The sequence below is a fragment of the Myotis davidii genome, unplaced genomic scaffold (genome assembly GCF_000327345.1).
Source record: "Myotis davidii unplaced genomic scaffold, ASM32734v1 scaffold6, whole genome shotgun sequence".
In the NCBI taxonomy this organism is placed as follows: Eukaryota; Metazoa; Chordata; class Mammalia; order Chiroptera; family Vespertilionidae; genus Myotis; species Myotis davidii.
Genome location: NW_006383011.1, coordinates 3,753,303 through 3,769,630, shown reverse-complemented (window position 1 = coordinate 3,769,630; position 16,328 = coordinate 3,753,303). Strand labels below are relative to the sequence as shown.

The 16,328-nt window shown below is 38.8% G+C and overlaps 1 long non-coding RNA gene across 1 annotated transcript in view; it reads right to left on the bottom strand.

Moving 5' to 3' along the window:
• The window catches only part of LOC102757974, a 26,845-nt gene extending 11,967 nt beyond the window's left edge, over positions 1–14,878 (bottom strand). The window contains exon 1 of the long non-coding RNA XR_436455.2: positions 14,673–14,878. This is a non-coding gene — a long non-coding RNA (uncharacterized LOC102757974). The remainder of the gene's footprint in view (positions 1–14,672) is intronic.
• Positions 14,879–16,328: the final 1,450 nt, after the last annotated feature.

Sequence of the window (16,328 nt, the reverse complement as noted above, 5' to 3'; positions counted from 1 at the left end):
GGGCGGGCATCGGGAGGCCACTATGGCACGGGGCAAGCGATATAGGCAGTCTATCTGAAGTGTACCTGGCGTATTAGACGACCCCCCACTTGGAGGCATATTTTTCAGGGCCAAAAAATCGTCTTATACGCCAGCAAATACGGTACCTACTACGGAAGTAGCAGAAATGGTATATACAGGAAAAAACAAATGTGTTATTACTAAGTAAGTGTGATTTGTTTAAAGTAAATGAGATTTGTTTAAAGCATTAAATTTTTCAAAACATAGAGCATAAAATTAAAAAGAGTCCTTAGTGGTAAGAAGAATTAGAACTACAGTTCTAATTAACTTGGTTTTTTGATGATCTATGGGTGATGATGGGATCTCTTAAGATCAGGTTCAAATTGTACCAAGACAGGGCCATTCTATACACTGGGACTGTTGCATGTATTTTTTATTGTTGAATGTATTAATTAAGGGAACTCTTGAGAATAAAAAGTGCCTGGTAATTTGGAACTGTGCTAAAAATTTATATCATTCTTGTATATCAAACACTCAGCCTTCAATGAATAAACTTACAATGTGAGTTCCAATACCAAAACTACTGCAGTTAATGTAAAGCTGGACTATAAAGTCCCTGTAGCCTGGGATCTTTGTTTTGCTCACTGATGTGTCCTAAGCACCAAGAACAGTGCCTAGCACTAATAGGCACTCAATATTATTAATTGAATTCAAATACACTCAAAATCCATTTAAAGAAAATAAAAATATCTAGTATATAACCAAACATGTTATAGGAATCAGACATGAAAAGTATTAATGTTATTACAATTAAGTATATATGTTTCTATAATATGAATTCATTTTTAATCCTCAGTTATTAAGTGGATTTTCTATGGCCTGTTCCTGTATGCTACCCAATGAAGCTGTAAACTCTTATCAGTTAGGCCAAGACTGCTAGCAACAAGTGAGTGGAATCTCTGATTGCATTCCAAAGACAAAATAAATTATTTTATTTTATTTTGTTAATCTTCACCTGAGGATATTTTTTCCATTGATTTTTTTTTGAGAGAGAGAGTGGAAGGGAGGAGTAGAGATAGAGAGAAACATCGATGTGAGAAAGACATACTGATTGGTTGTCTCCCACATGTGCCCTGACCAGGGCCAGGGATGGAGCCTGCAACTGAGATATGTGCCCTTGACCCGAATTGAACTTTCGACCATTCAGTCCAATTTGTCATTTCAGATTATTGCTACCTCTTCTCTTTTTTGTTAGCACTGATAATTTCCTCTGCTGAAAGTATTGGGATTAGAGGTGAAGCCAGAAATATGGGCTGCTGTTTTAATAAAATTAAAAATAATATCCAGATAAAAAATCTTACCCAGGAAAATAACAAATCACAACCCCTTTCTCTTAAAAGCAACTGACAGTGATAGAATTAAAACAGTTATTCTTCACATTTTCTGATGGGGATCCCTTTAGATGTTCATTCTAATTTTAACTAATTGGTTTTGTGACTGTACTTATGACTATTTCTCCATTAGTCATTGGGCATGCCCACACTCTAAAGGACTGCTAGGTTGGCCACAAGAAAGCAAAATGAGAATAAGCCTTTTTTTCTTAGAGTTAATTTAGTTGTGAATCTGGTGCTGGAGTTCCTCTCAAATGCAGCTGAGACTAACAGCTGGGTGTTTATTGAGCCCCCATGTGTCTGATACTACATCAAGAATGGCACAGTGGTTAAAAGCATGAAATCTCAGGTCAAACTGCCTAGGTTCAAACCCTGGCTTTGTGTCTTATTAGCTGTGTGTCTCCAGGTGAGTTAGTTAACCTCCCTGTGCCACTTGCACTAATATTATTATTACAATGAGAAGCAGAGAAGAGGTATATGTGCCTTAGATAGAAAGAGACTAGGCTGAAGAGAAAGGAATAATGTAGTATGGGGTTGACAGGGTCAGTTCATGTACACCTGCTTATCTGACCTTTCCACAGTCAGCCACATATTTATTAAATGGCTTATTTGTGTCACTTTAGTATTTGGCTAAAGTTTTTGACAGATTCAAAACTGAATCAGGCATGGCTTTGCCCTCAAGGAATATTTAGGCTACAAGGGGAAAAAATTAAAACTCAGGTATTTATCTTTAAAAATGCCACCAGAGGGGTAGAGATAAATTATGAATTCAGGGAAAAGTGTGATTACTTCTAGTCAGTTGAGGTCTAGATTCAACATGACCTGTTGCAACCCCATCCCTATTTTTTCCACTGATTTTTTTTTTTTAAAGAGAGAGTGGAAGGGAGGGGTAAAAACAGAGAGAAAGATCTATAATCTCTCAAATAAGACCAGTTCATTCAGTCTGCCCCCAAACTGAAGGGCAGACAATAAGTAGGAGGATACAGATTAGGACAGGGAAGAGGCCATGGCAGCGGGGGGGATTTCACTGTCACCCCAATAATTAGAAGATGATCTGAAATATTTTCCTTTGGTATAACAGAATCAAATGTGATTGACTTTGCTCTAACCTCATTAGAACCGTTCACTAAACACCTGAAAAAAAGAGAAAAATATCAGCCTGAACCAATTATTCAAAACGGAAATAATCACTTTGTTTTTGAAATGATTATATTATACTAACAGTGTGGGTGGCTCCTACACAAGATATTCCCAGCAGATGAGAGAGTCTAGTAATTAACTGAATATATTTAGAGGAAGTTAAAAGTAAATGAATCATTTTAAAAATATATTTTTATTGATTTCAGAGAGGGAGAGGGAGAGATAGAAACATCAATGATGAGAGAGAATCATTGATCAGCTGCCTTCTGCATGCCCCACACTGGGGATAGAGCCTGCAACCTGGGCATGTGCCCTGACCAGGAAAAGAACCATGACCTACTGGTCCATAGGTCGATGTTCAACTGCTAAGCCATACCGGCTGGATCATGTTTTTGAAAGGTGCTTCTTTAGATATTCTCTTGAGCTCCCTGAGAAGGACTGTTAAACATAGAATGCTTAATCAAATGTTCTTTCATATGTCTGAATGTATGTACCAGCCTGGGTGTTACTTAACACATATACACACAAGGTAAAAGTAAGTTTACAGTTGTGAGTACATGAAACACAGAGTTTATTCTTGTATTATTCTTGATTATTGTATTATTTTCCATACAAACTACTGTAAACATACTTTTGCCTACCCTGTACAATCATCGTCCTACTCCCAATAAACTGAGAGCATCAAAACAGCCCTCTGAAACCTCACCAACTATTGTGAGGGTCCCCTTTCCTTTACACCTGCCAAACTGGTTGTTCTCTGGGGCATTTGAGATCTTGCACTCTGGCATATGCCATCAGTTTGGCTCAAATAAACTCCACAGGTTTGGATGTTTCTTACATCAAAGAGGGTAACATACTGTTTGGGGTTTTGTTTTATTTTGGTATTCTGAATCTTTTCTATTATTTGTACCATTACTTAAAAATAATTCCTAAAACAACAAGTGCCAGTGAGGATGTGGAGAAAAGGGAATCCTAGTACACTGCTGATGGGAATGCAGAATGGGGAAGCCACTGTGGAAAACAGTATGGAGTTTCCTCAAAATATTAAAAATGGAAATGCCATTTGACCAAGTGATCCCACTTCTGGTTATATATCCTAAGAATCCCCAAAACACCAACTAGAAAGAATATATGCACCCATATGTTCATAGAAGCATTATTTATGATAGGTAAGACCTGGAAACAGTCCAAGTGTTCACCAGTAGATGAGTGGATGAAAAAGCTGTGGTACATTTACACCATGGAACACCATGCTGCTGCAAAAAAGAAGAATCTCTTACCCTTTGCCACAGCATGGATGGACCTGGAAATTATTATGCTAAGTAAAATAAACCAGCCAGAGAAAGACAAATATCACATGATCTTACTTATATGTGGAATCTAATGGACAAAATAAACTGATGAACGAAATAGGTCCAGAGACATGGATACATGGAACAGACTGACAGATCTCAGAGGGGAGGGGGTTGAGAGGATGGGAAGAGTTTAACCTAAGAACATATATGAATATATGCATAGCCCACGGACATAGACAATTACATGGGGAAGGCCTGGGGTGGAGTAAGGACAGGGGTATAGGAGTCCAAAGGGAGGAAAATGGGGGACATCTATAATACTGTCAACAATAAAAAAATGATAAGTAAAAAATAATCTCAAATTAAAAAGAAAAAAATCCAAGGTTAAAAAAAATGCTGAATAGAATTGATATATTTTATCCTCAATTTCTTTTTAGTCCATTCTCAAGGAAGATTCCCAAGCTAATTTTTTAGCATGTAGGGTTTTAACCAAAATGAAATAACTGACATGGCTTACCCTATGTTATGCCAAATTTCAACTTACCCTCCTCATTATTTTTTTCCAAGATAGAAAACAATATTATAATCCCAGTGTGTCTTTTTCCATTGAAGTTATTTCTGAAAAAAATAAAAACTGAACTCTTGAACATAAAAGTCGTGAGGTCTCTAATGTACATGCTCTAGTTTTTTGAGAACTGCTGCTAGGGATGGTAATCATTTGCAGAGTATTTAAACAATCAGGAGAACAAATTAAATAATCAGAACAAAACACTAAATATTAATACAACCCACAGAAAGGAATGCCAAGAATGGAACATCTAAATTACCTTATGGATTTTTACGCTGAAATCCTCCTGGTCAGAAACAGTTAACAGCTCTCTGACCAGGCTGCCACACTTGACAATAGTCATTAACTAGAGCCTGAAATGTAAATAGCAAAGTTATATCTCACCTGGCGTTTCAAGTGATAGGTAATAGGGACATTTGAACAGAAAGCCCTGAAGCAAAAAGCTTTTTTTTCTTTTTTGTTTTCATCAATTTTTTTGTTTTTTTCTTTATTTTTTAAAAAATTATGTACAGTGTTTTAAAAAACAGAAACAGGCATCTCTCTATTTAAGACTCTACATCGACAATCACTGCTTTTATAATTCAAACACTGATTCAGAAACAAGAGTCAAGGAGAATGGGCAGGACTGCATAAATGGAGTTGCCATTCAATGCCTTGATTTATTTGTTGCAATGAATGTATAAAATGTCAATGAAGGTACCCTATCTGTCTACTTTGAAAGGGTATCATGAGGGGAGGCATCCTGGCTATTATATAAGTCAGCTCTGCATCAAAATCAGGTCAGAGGTGTTTGCTCATAGGTATTTGATGGGCCTCAGCTAATGCCAGCTTTCTTCTAACTTAACCTGGTGCCCAGGACTCGCAAACTTGGCTGGCTTCTACTCATGTTTCCATGTGTACTCCACCATGTCAGGGCATGTAAATGACAGTTTCATGAACACAAACTGAAAATACTTTACAACTTACAATAAACCTACTCTATATCTAATTATTCATGCAATCTCTATTAAGAACCAACCCCGGCTGCCGGCACAGTATAAGGTTTTTCAAGAATTTTCTAGAAACCGCCGATAAATTTAGTGAGACCCTCGAGGATATGAAAAAGGACCAACTAGAAATTAAGCATACACTGACTGAAATAAAAAATATTATACAGAGACCCAACAGCAGACTAGAGGATCCCAAGAATCAAGTTCTGGGCAGATCTCGGACTCAATGAAAAAAGACAATCAATACATGCAAACGACAAGATGCCAGAAACGTTAAATTATCTGACAAATATTTTAGAGCATCCATGATAGATATGCTTCAATGAGAAATTATGAACATATTTGGAATAAATGAAAAAAATAGTTTTAGCAAAGGCATAGAAAATATAAAGAAGATATAAAACAGTAATTTTAGAATTGAAAAAAATACAATTACTGAAATGAAAAGCTCAGTAGCAAAATAGAAGGGGGAAAGAAAAGAACCCGTGAACCGGTAGAAAAATAGAAATTGCCCAAACTGAACAGCAAAAGAGAAAATAGACTGAAAACAAAAATGAACAGAGACTAATGGGTCTGTGGAACTACAACAGGGAGATTTACCATATTTTCCCATGTATAAGACACTATTTTCTTTATAAAATCATTAGACTGAAAACCGAGGGGCCTCTTATACATGGAAGTCAGCCGAGGAAGGAGCTGCTCAGGTGCGTAGCTGCCCATACCCTGTCAAACAGGCTTCCTCCAATCATGAGCCTTATAGTTACTGACATCAGCTGACGCCATAATTGGAGGTGGAGAGTGCACAGATGCAACGGGGACTGGAGCGTTCTGAGCCCATAAAGATGTCAAAAATAAAAAGATACTAAATACTGGTAAGCGATTGTCTTACTCTGCAAAATTCAAACTGAATGTAATCAGCTATGCAAAAGAGCATGGAAATAGAGCTGCAGATAGACAATTTGGACCTCCTCCCACTGAGTGTATAATCAGGCAGTGGAGAAAACAGGAAGAACAACTCTTTAAGATGCCAAAAAAGAAGAAGGCCTTAAGAGGAAAACCAGAAAAATGTTAAAAATATTGATTTCTTAATTTTTGGTTGGAAAAGTGGAAGGGGGTGTCTTATACACAGAAAAAAATCATACACCTATGAATGAGGACAGTGGCAGGGGTAAGGGCAGAAGGTGGGGTGGGAACTGGGTGGAGGGGGGCTATGGGGGGAAAAAGAGGAACAACTGTAATAATCCGAACAATAAAGATTTAATTTGAAAAAAAAAAGTGTGTGTATATATTTTTGGGGACACCCTATATTTTAAATTCCTGGAGAGCAGAGTTGTTCTGTGGAAAAGCAACTTTTGAGTAATAAGAGGTGGGGGTGTGTGTGATTCAGTGTTTATATTTTCCAGACGAATTAATAGACCCAGCTAGGAGAAATGGCCTGTCCAAGGTCATTCAGTTAGTGGCAAAGTCAGAACCTGCATCTCTTGATCTCCAATCCACACCTCTTTCCCGGAACCTTGCTGCTAACAGATCAGGAAATTTCGCCTCCAGTCCAAAAACAAATCAGAAATATTGCACAATCATATTTCTATCTTCTTATTTAACATGCAGAATAATTTTCATCGGCAGTTCAAGGCTTTCCCTCCTCCCTATGTTAAAGGAATAGAACAGTATAACCAAATTTCTGCACAATATTTTTAAGTTCTCTATAACATTTTGTGCAATGAAAAAAAAATGCTCTAAAAAAATAAAGACCACAAAGAGGAATTATAAATTTTGTCAAAGAGAGGTGGCTTTTTGCTTTTCTTCCTGCGTGTGATATTTTTTTATAATACTAAAATTCATCAAATACAGTCCATGCTCTCTCTTTCCACCTCGGTACTTTTTTGACAGGCATTTGTGTATGCATAGAAGGAATGGGAGAAAGAGCCATGCCCCCAGGCAGGGAGCAAAAGAAGCAACTGTAGCTTAGTTTTTGTAATGAATAAGGTGGAGTGCTTTCTGATGCTAGGAGAGAACCAGAAAGAGAATAAGTGTGAACACAGACACCCATATACATGCATGTGTGTTCCCCCAAGGGACATTTATACATATTATCTTACTCACTTTTCACAAGGACCTTGGGAGGTAGATACTACTGTTTCCACAGTTTTCACATGAAGAAAATGACTTGCCCAAATGACTGACTCAAGATCATACAGCTAGTATGTGAAAGAACAAGGGTGCCTGACTCCAAAAATCCACAGGGAGGAAAACTCTCTTCTGTTTCTGGATCTTTTATTCAAAAATTTAAAAGATGTAAGAATGGTCAAGTCAGTATGAGGAACAAGGAATTTCGTAATGATCACAGTCCTCTGGAAGTACTATCCTATATAATAAAAGCCTAATATGCAAAATGTCCCCTCGATCAGGAGTTTGACCAGGAGGTGGGGCCAGCTGGCCAACCACCCATGACCCCTCCCCCCGGCTGGCCCTGTCCTGGCTTGTGGCAGTGGTAGGCGGACGGGGGAAGGGAGGCCCCTGCCGGCAGCTGCTAGGAACCCTACCCATGCACGAATTTCATGCACTGGGTCTCTAGTCTTTTTTATAGTTTCCAGAAGACAGGTGACTCGCTGTGATAAGGCAAAATTCTTTATGGAATTAATTCTAGAGCAGCGGTCATCAACCGGTGGTCCGTGGACCACTGATGGTCCGTGAGGTCCGAAAGGTTGGTGACCACTGTTCTAGAGCAAGAAAGGATACTGAAAAAAGGAAAAAGAAAGAATGGGCACTAATGGGAGAGGATCATTAAAAGGTTAAAAGGAGAATGACTTACTAGTAGGAACTATAGCTAAAAATTAACTTATGATTAAATGTTGATGATCTCTCTTATGAGTTCCACAAACCGTTAGTTACTGGGACCAACCTTTGGCTCTTGTTTTTTTTTTAAATATATTTTATTGATTTTTTACAGAGAGGAAAGGAGAGAGATAGAGAGTTAGAAACATCGATGAGAGAGAAACATCGATCAGCTGCCTCCTGCACATCTCCCACTGGGGATGTGCCCGCAACCCAGGTACATGCCCTTGACCGGAATCGAACCTGGGACCTTTCAGTCCGCAAGCCGACGCTCTATCCACCGAGCCAAACCGGTTTCGGCGGCTCTTGTTTTTAATGACATGTGAGATAAAGGTGAAATATCCAAGACCATGAAAAAAAGTGTTAGTATTATTTTAAAAGATCAGAAAGACTGTTTACAAAACGGAGGCTCTTTGCATGACTAACCCATAGTTATGCAGTTTTTAAATTGAGGTAAAATCCACATACCATAAATTAACCATTAACTTTTTTAAAATGTACAATTCAGTTGCATTCATTATACTAACTATGTTAAGCAACTATCACCTCTAACTAGTTCCAAGGCATTTTCATCACCCCAAAAGGCAACCTGTACCCATAATAATGCAGTTTTACAGAAATACTCTTAGAAAAAGTAGCCAAAGAGAAGAAAGTAAGACAAAAGCTCCAGTGGTATGGCAAGAAGTGAGACATAGCTAACTGATAAACTTAAGTAAAACAAAATATTTTAAAAATCTTATTTAACAAATATCTTGCTGAACTATTGTAATGAATAATGTACTGTGTTGAGTGTTATACACAGTGGCGGTGGGAGAATGTGGAAGGTAGCCAAAATGAATCCAATCTGTTTGCTTTCTTCAAAGAGCTTGCAGTTTAATGAAGAATTCAGACATGTAGTCAGATGGTATGGATAAACAAAAGAAAAGAGACTAGAGAGAGAAGGGTTAAGATGCGCACGGAAGGTAATAGGAAGATTATTTGTTCTGTTTAGAAACAGAAACATCTTGTGCCATAGACCAGTGATAATTTTCTCATTAAGACTATGAAGAGCAGAAAAGTGCCAGGTAAACTGTGAAATAGGTGAGGATGTCACGAGGGCACATGAACCAAATCCCGCACTCAAGGAAAACATGAGGAACAAAAGGAGCTAGCTAAGGCTTTATGTGACTATAGGCCTTTATGATGTTGTTGTGTGTAGATCCTCTCTCCAGAAAGTGCAGGCCAAATCCAAGAAACTTAGGTGGAAGCTCTAAAAGGGGATGTTTTGCAATTATAGCTATAATGGCATCATTTGGCCATGAAAGGAGTGTGAGCACTTAAAACAAATAGAGAATGAGCAGGATGAGCAGGTATGGATGCCAATAAAATTAAAAGAGGAACTCAATCGCACTGACGATATAAAGAATATAACTGGCATACACTCTGAAAGGAAATGTAACAATTGGAGACCAAGCTTCAAATTCCATCTGTCCAAGATAAATAGAAGAGGGATATCTTTGCAGAAGATATGATAAAGGATCATCAATGGAAGGTAAAGTAATGAGGACCTAAATAGTATGATAATCAAAGTACTCTTAAAGGAGATGTATATTTATAAAAGAATAAATAATAAATGTGAGTATTAAAAATCCATAAGAGGCCACAGAAAATAAAATAATATAAATAAATATAGTTTATATTACATATAAAACAGAAAAATCTTACAAAATGTTTTAACAAATGGTTCTACAATAAAAATGCTCAATATAGTGCAGCAACTACCATTACAAAGGTTATAATTAAATATTTTTGGAGTCATCTAGCCAAAATGATTTCAAAGAAAAAAAATTTATGGATATAAATCAGAAGAAGAGGAAAAGATGAAGAACAAATCACCATCTTGAAAAATAAGGCTCGAAAAGCAGAAACATGAAGTCAGGAAAAGTGGACATACATGGGTACAATAGATTAGTATGGGGGGAATGAAGCAAAGAAAGGGTCAGCAAAAAAATCTAATAGAAATATGCTGCATCTATAAGAAATAGAATTTTTCCATTTTCATGATGGATGAATGATTATAAATAATAGGTATAAAATATAAATATGTTTAGAATAAAACATAAAACTCAGATGAATTAATGAAGATGAAAGTACTTAAAAAATTACAAGGCAACACATAAAGGTTTTATTTCACTGGAACACAGCAGCTATGGACTTTTATTTTCAGCCCATACAAGGAGGGAAGAAGCATTTGGCAGATCTCTGCTCAACTATCATAAAACACAGTGACCATTAAGAGCAAGTGTATTGAAGTCTCAATGACAACCATCTTTTTACTCTTCAGTATTGGCCGGACAAAACCTCTGGAAAACCGCCTTGTACAGAATCTTCTACTGGTATTTTTTTATTCACTTACCATAATATTCACCCCTCTAAAGTGTACAATTTAATGGTCTTTAGTATATTCACAAAGTTGTGCAACTATAACCTCTAATGAAGTCCAAACATTTTCATCACCTGTTAGTATACACAAGACCCAAGGAAAAGCCCCAACATTGAAAATGCTGGGCAGGAAAAGACTCCATAAGTGGAGGGCAGGGAAAGACTGAAGGAAGAGATTGGCCACTCCAGCCTGGTAATTAGTAGCGTTTCCTAAGGGAAACTTACATGTGAGGCATATCTTGGGTGGCTGAAAGATGAAGTGGATCCTGGCACCACTTGGCAGGCACCAGAGAATTACTAGTATACAGGGTAAAGTGGGGGAATGTCACGGGTACTAGTCCGTGAATGCTACCAGACACAGCAATTACCTTACATGCTGACCAGGTCAGGACAAACAACCAGCTGTTCCAGGAACCAGCACATTACAGGAGTCAATTATGATTAGACAACCTCTAGGAGGGGTTTGTGGAAAGCGACTTCCGTTCTGGTCCAGGTTCAGCTTGTGGGAAAGACAGAGGTCAGGTCGTGGAACCACCTCTCTTCTAATTACTTCAAAAAGAAACCACACATCTTTTAGCCGTCACTCTCATTTCATTCCCTACTCCCTACCCCCAGCAGCTGCCAACCAAGAATCTACTTTCTGTCTCTATGGATTTACCTATTCTGAAAGTTTCATATAAACGGAATCATCCTACATAGTAAAAGCCCAGTGACCAAACAATAGAAAGACCAGAACTACGAGAACAACTGGTTGACCAGTCGCTATGACGTGCAATGACCACCAGGGGGCAGACACTCAACGTAGGAGCTGTCTGCTGGTGGTCAGTGTGCTACCACAGTGGCAGCACCACTTGGCTGACCAGGATGAGCGGCTGCTCCCACTGTGAACCCTGGGCCAACGGGCAGGAACCCAGGCTGCGATCATTGCCTCCTCGCCCCAGGCTCCTCCTCCTTGCTCCCTGCTGCCTCCTCTGGATGCCTGCAGGCTGCACAGCGCCACCCCTGGGCTCGCAGAGCTGACCCCAGAGTTTGGAAGGCGGGTTTGTGGCCGCCGCAGGACTGAGGCCTATTCCACCGCCTCTCAGTGCTACTGCCCCTGGGCCTGGCCCTGACCAGGTCCCCTGGAGAGGTGAGTGCTCCGGCTCCATGGAAGATGCCAGACCAAGGAGCAGCCACTCAAAGGGCGGGTCCACAGCCACTCGGCTGACCTGGATGAGCTGTGCTCCCACAGGGGGCCAATCCCCGCAGGCAACGCCCCCCACCAGTGCACGAATCCCAAGCACCAGGCCTCTAGTATAATATGTGGCCTTTTGAACCTGGCTTCTTTTACTTCTAATGTTCTCAAGGTTCATCTACATTATAGCATGTATCAGTGCTTCATTCTTTTTATGGTTCCATTGAGTTGGTGGACTCTTGGTCCCACCAACCCCCCCAAAACAAGGCCATGACTTTTCTCAGTGCCCCACATATAGCAGTGCTTCATCTCACTGGATCGAAACTGGTATGCAGCACCTACAGAGTTAGTGTTGATCTTTCTCATAGAGTTACATAAGCTTTAACAAATATTTGAGCATCACAGTACACAAACTCATGTGAATCTAAATCATGAAAGCTGACTACAGCACAAGGCTTGAAGGAAGGGAACTGGATACTAATTACTTGCAAAACCTGTAGTTTTTATATCTTTCACATTTTTCTTTTTTCCAAATTTTCCTTAATAAAATTAGATATAAGCTGAGATAGATAGATAGATAGATAGATAGATGAGAGATGGTAAATGGAGAAATTTCTCAGTTGAAAAAATTCCCTGTGAGTGGTTCTAATTTTGTTGAAAGCGTTGGGATAAGTTCAGATTTCCATGGTAACTACAATATCATTTATCCATTGAACAAAAATTTGTGGAGGAACTACTATGTGCCAGGTACTTTGCGGAATAGCAATACAGAACAGATATTGCTTCTGACTTCATGAAATTGATTATCTAAGTAAGGAATATAAGATATAAACCTAAATATCTAAAATGTAGAGTAGAAAGTAATAACTGTTATGAGAAATATGAAGCTAAGTTGCCACAGAAGTTCAGAAAAAAAGATAGAGTGCCTGCACCTGAGAGAGACCAAGAACAGCTGGGAGCAGAATCCTGGCCTTAAACTTTAAAAATAGGTAGAATCTGAACAGGTGGAAATAGGAAGCAAGAACCAGCAGGACAAAGGCACAAAGCCAGAATATGAACATTTCCGTGCCATGAGGATGGGAAGCTGGGTGGGTCAGATGGCACAGGACCTTGTATGCCATGAGGAGCTTGTATTTTATATTGTGGTAAACAGAGTTATTAAGGCTTTTGACAGGAAAGTAATGTGAGAAGAACCGTACTTGCGATTAATCTGATAACCCAAGTATAAGGCCATGTGTAAAAAGGGTTTGGGGGAGGGTGTATAAATAGGACAGGCGAGAGTCTGAAGGAGTAAAAACATAATTCAATAAATGTTTGATATTCTTGTTATTAACTTATGTTCCAAGAGACTAAATTCTATTATTTTAATATAGAAACAAACTTCTGATTGACTGGTAACAACATCAGTCACTTGTACCCAACTCTCTATAAAGAAGAAATCTATAGTATCAATAGACTCTGAGAGTCCTCTCAAAGTGATTTTTCTTTCAAATATTTAATCAATCATTAGAATCTTTCAGGGAGTGTTCTCATAATCTAAAGGTTAAAGAATTCAGAACTCATCCTGGCCAGTGTGACTCAGTTGGTGGGGCGTCGTTCCGTGCGCGCGCGCACACACACACACACACACAGATTCCTGGTCAGGGCACATGCCCAGGTTGTGGGCTTGATTACCTGTAGGGGGCATGTACGAAGCAGCCCATTGATGTTTTGCTTTCATTTCTTTCTTTCTTTCTCTCTCTCTCTCCTTTCCTTTCTCTCTAAAAATCAAATTAAAAAGTCAAATGAAAAAAAAATTTTAGAACTGTCCCCTCAGAACGCTGGACTAATTACAGAACTTTGGGCCAATTTGCCCCACCTCCAATTTTACCAATAGTGAAACGGACTCCCATAGTGGGAATTGACTTATCCATGAAAACAGGGCTGGATGGAACTCAAATCTCCTGATGTCTTCCCCCACGCCACAACCCACATTCCACTGTGGATAGGCTGGGTTGGTTAGAACTAAAGTATCAAAACAAAGTCATTGTTTTCGTTTGCCTGGGCTTAAAAAGTTGGTTTTCAATAAATAGTAATCAAAAAACAATGCCTCCACCATAAAATCGGAAATCTGCAAGGTGTTGCTATCTAGTTGGAATGTTGACATACCAAACACCTTGCTCATTGGGTGCAGAAAACACTGAGTTAAGTGCAGTAAAGGAACTAGACTCTTACAGTGAAATGCTGGTTACTCAGGAGCATTCCTTGTCTTACAGAGACTTGTGGTCTTCAAATTCCCAAGCATGTTTTGGGAAAGAACAACAAGTATGTTTTTAATAGAAATCAATTTGGGATTTCAGGAAGTATCTGAAAATCTGCAGCAGATAGGCACTGCAGAAATGAAGAAAAGGGCATCAATCTCTCACAATTCTGTCAGAAAAGGAGTGGCTGTTTCCAAAGTTCTTTTTCCTTTTCAATATGCAATAAGCTGCCAGCCAGGGCCAAAGAACAGCTCGTCAACATCTTGTTTCATTTTACAGGTTGTTTCATTGTGTAGGGATGTTTTGAAAGAGGAAAAAAAATTAGGAATATGTGCTGAGATTTTTTTAAAACCTCATGTCCCAGAACCTATAATAATCTTGCTAGGTTTCTTTTTTATTTAAAAAAAGAAAACCAAATGTTGAGATTTAATCTTTGAGTCTACCATGTTCGTTGCACTCACATTACCTCAACCTTATCACAAGAAGCAACATGTAATTTCTTTAAATGTTGCCAAGACCAAAACCAAGTCATAGATTCCCTTAAGGACTCAGTGTTCTTCTATGTGTAACATATGTTACATAGAGTAACAACCAAAGCTCCAAAATAACATTTTCCTACCTCTGCTGGAGGTTTCATCCCCCACTTCCAATAGGTCAGGGTGCTCCGGGATGTCTCAGGTGTGCTCCAAGCACAGTTCTGCCAGCTGCCAAATTACAATCCTCCTTGCCTGATGTAAGCAGCTACTGCCAATGTTCCAAGCCAGGTCACCACAGCCCACCAAAGGCAATGCTACCACTGTTGCAGCTGCTGATGTGTGCAAGGAGGCCTCCAGGGCCCAAAGTCCAACTTCAAGGGAATCAGAGGTGTTGAGGGTCCTGCACCAGCACTGCTGCCCCTGGCACCACGAATCATGTCACAGATAAAGCTGCATTCTCCATGACCTAAGATTTGCAAAACAAAAACAAAACAAGACAGAAAAAAAAATTCCTTTAGCTTTTACTAAGTGTTATATACAGCCACCCTGGGGGTCACAGGGCTTGGGGACAGACTAGGTTGGTGCTCAAAAGCTATCTGTTGAAAGAATGAATGAGTCTGCAGGCTGAACTGCAAACAATCTGAGTGGCAGACACCATGATGTACTCAGACATGTTCAACTTCATCTACTGCTCTAAAGAAACCTCTGTACCTTTGATTCTTTCTTCCATTGGGATTAGTTCTTTCCTGTAGGTTGCTGGAGTTGTTTTATAAATAGAATTCCAGAAGGCCGACCCCCACCAGGCCCCAGGCCTGCCTAAATATACCTGAATCCTAGGGAGGATAAAACTGAGGCAAGAGCATTCCCACATATTATTATTATTATCGTTATTTTTTAGAAAAAGGAAATACAGAATTGGTATAATTATACAAATAATTTAAGTTTTTGCCCTTTCAGTTTATTCTCATCACGAGTTACAAATTAGTGACCTGTGGCCAAATCTGGCCAGAGGATTTTTTAAAGCTCACATGATTTTTAAAAAACTGTTTTGATTTAGAATACATCTAGGTGAGTGATTCTCATACATGACCATGTATCAGAAGCAAGCTTGTTAAAACTGGAGGGCTTGTTAAAAATCAGATTACTGGTTCCATTCCCAGAGTTTCTGATTCAGTAGATCTGGGTTGGGGTCTGATAATTTGAATTTCTACCTAGTTCCCAACACCAGACCCCATGGTATTGCATCTGGCTTTACTTATTTGCATTACCTGCCTTGCCTCTGAGTTTGAAAACTCTGTGAAATCTCAATATTCTGGTGAAAACCCTTTTTCAGCCTGATTCATGGAGGTGATTGTATTACCCACTTTTTATTAAAGTAAAACAAATAAACATAATAGTACATGCATTTTAGGTATACAACTTATTGAACTTTCACAAATTATACACACAAATCCATGGATTTAAAAAAGGGAAGGGGGTTCTATGGGTGATCTGTTCATTAATTTCTAACTGGGCAGGTCACAATGGGTAGTCATGCCCTAGACCAATAACTTCTGTAGTGAACAATTTTAAGCCAGTCTCTTCCATTGTTCTTGTGCATCTAGGTCAGTGATGGCGAACCTTTTGAGCTCGGAGTGTCAGCATTTTGAAAAACCCTAACTTAACTCTGGTGCCGTGTCACATATAGAAATTTTTTGATACTTGCAACCATAGTAAAACAAAGACTTATATTTTTGATATTTATTTTATATATTTAAATGCCATTTAACAAAGAAAAATCAACCAAAAAAATGAGTAAG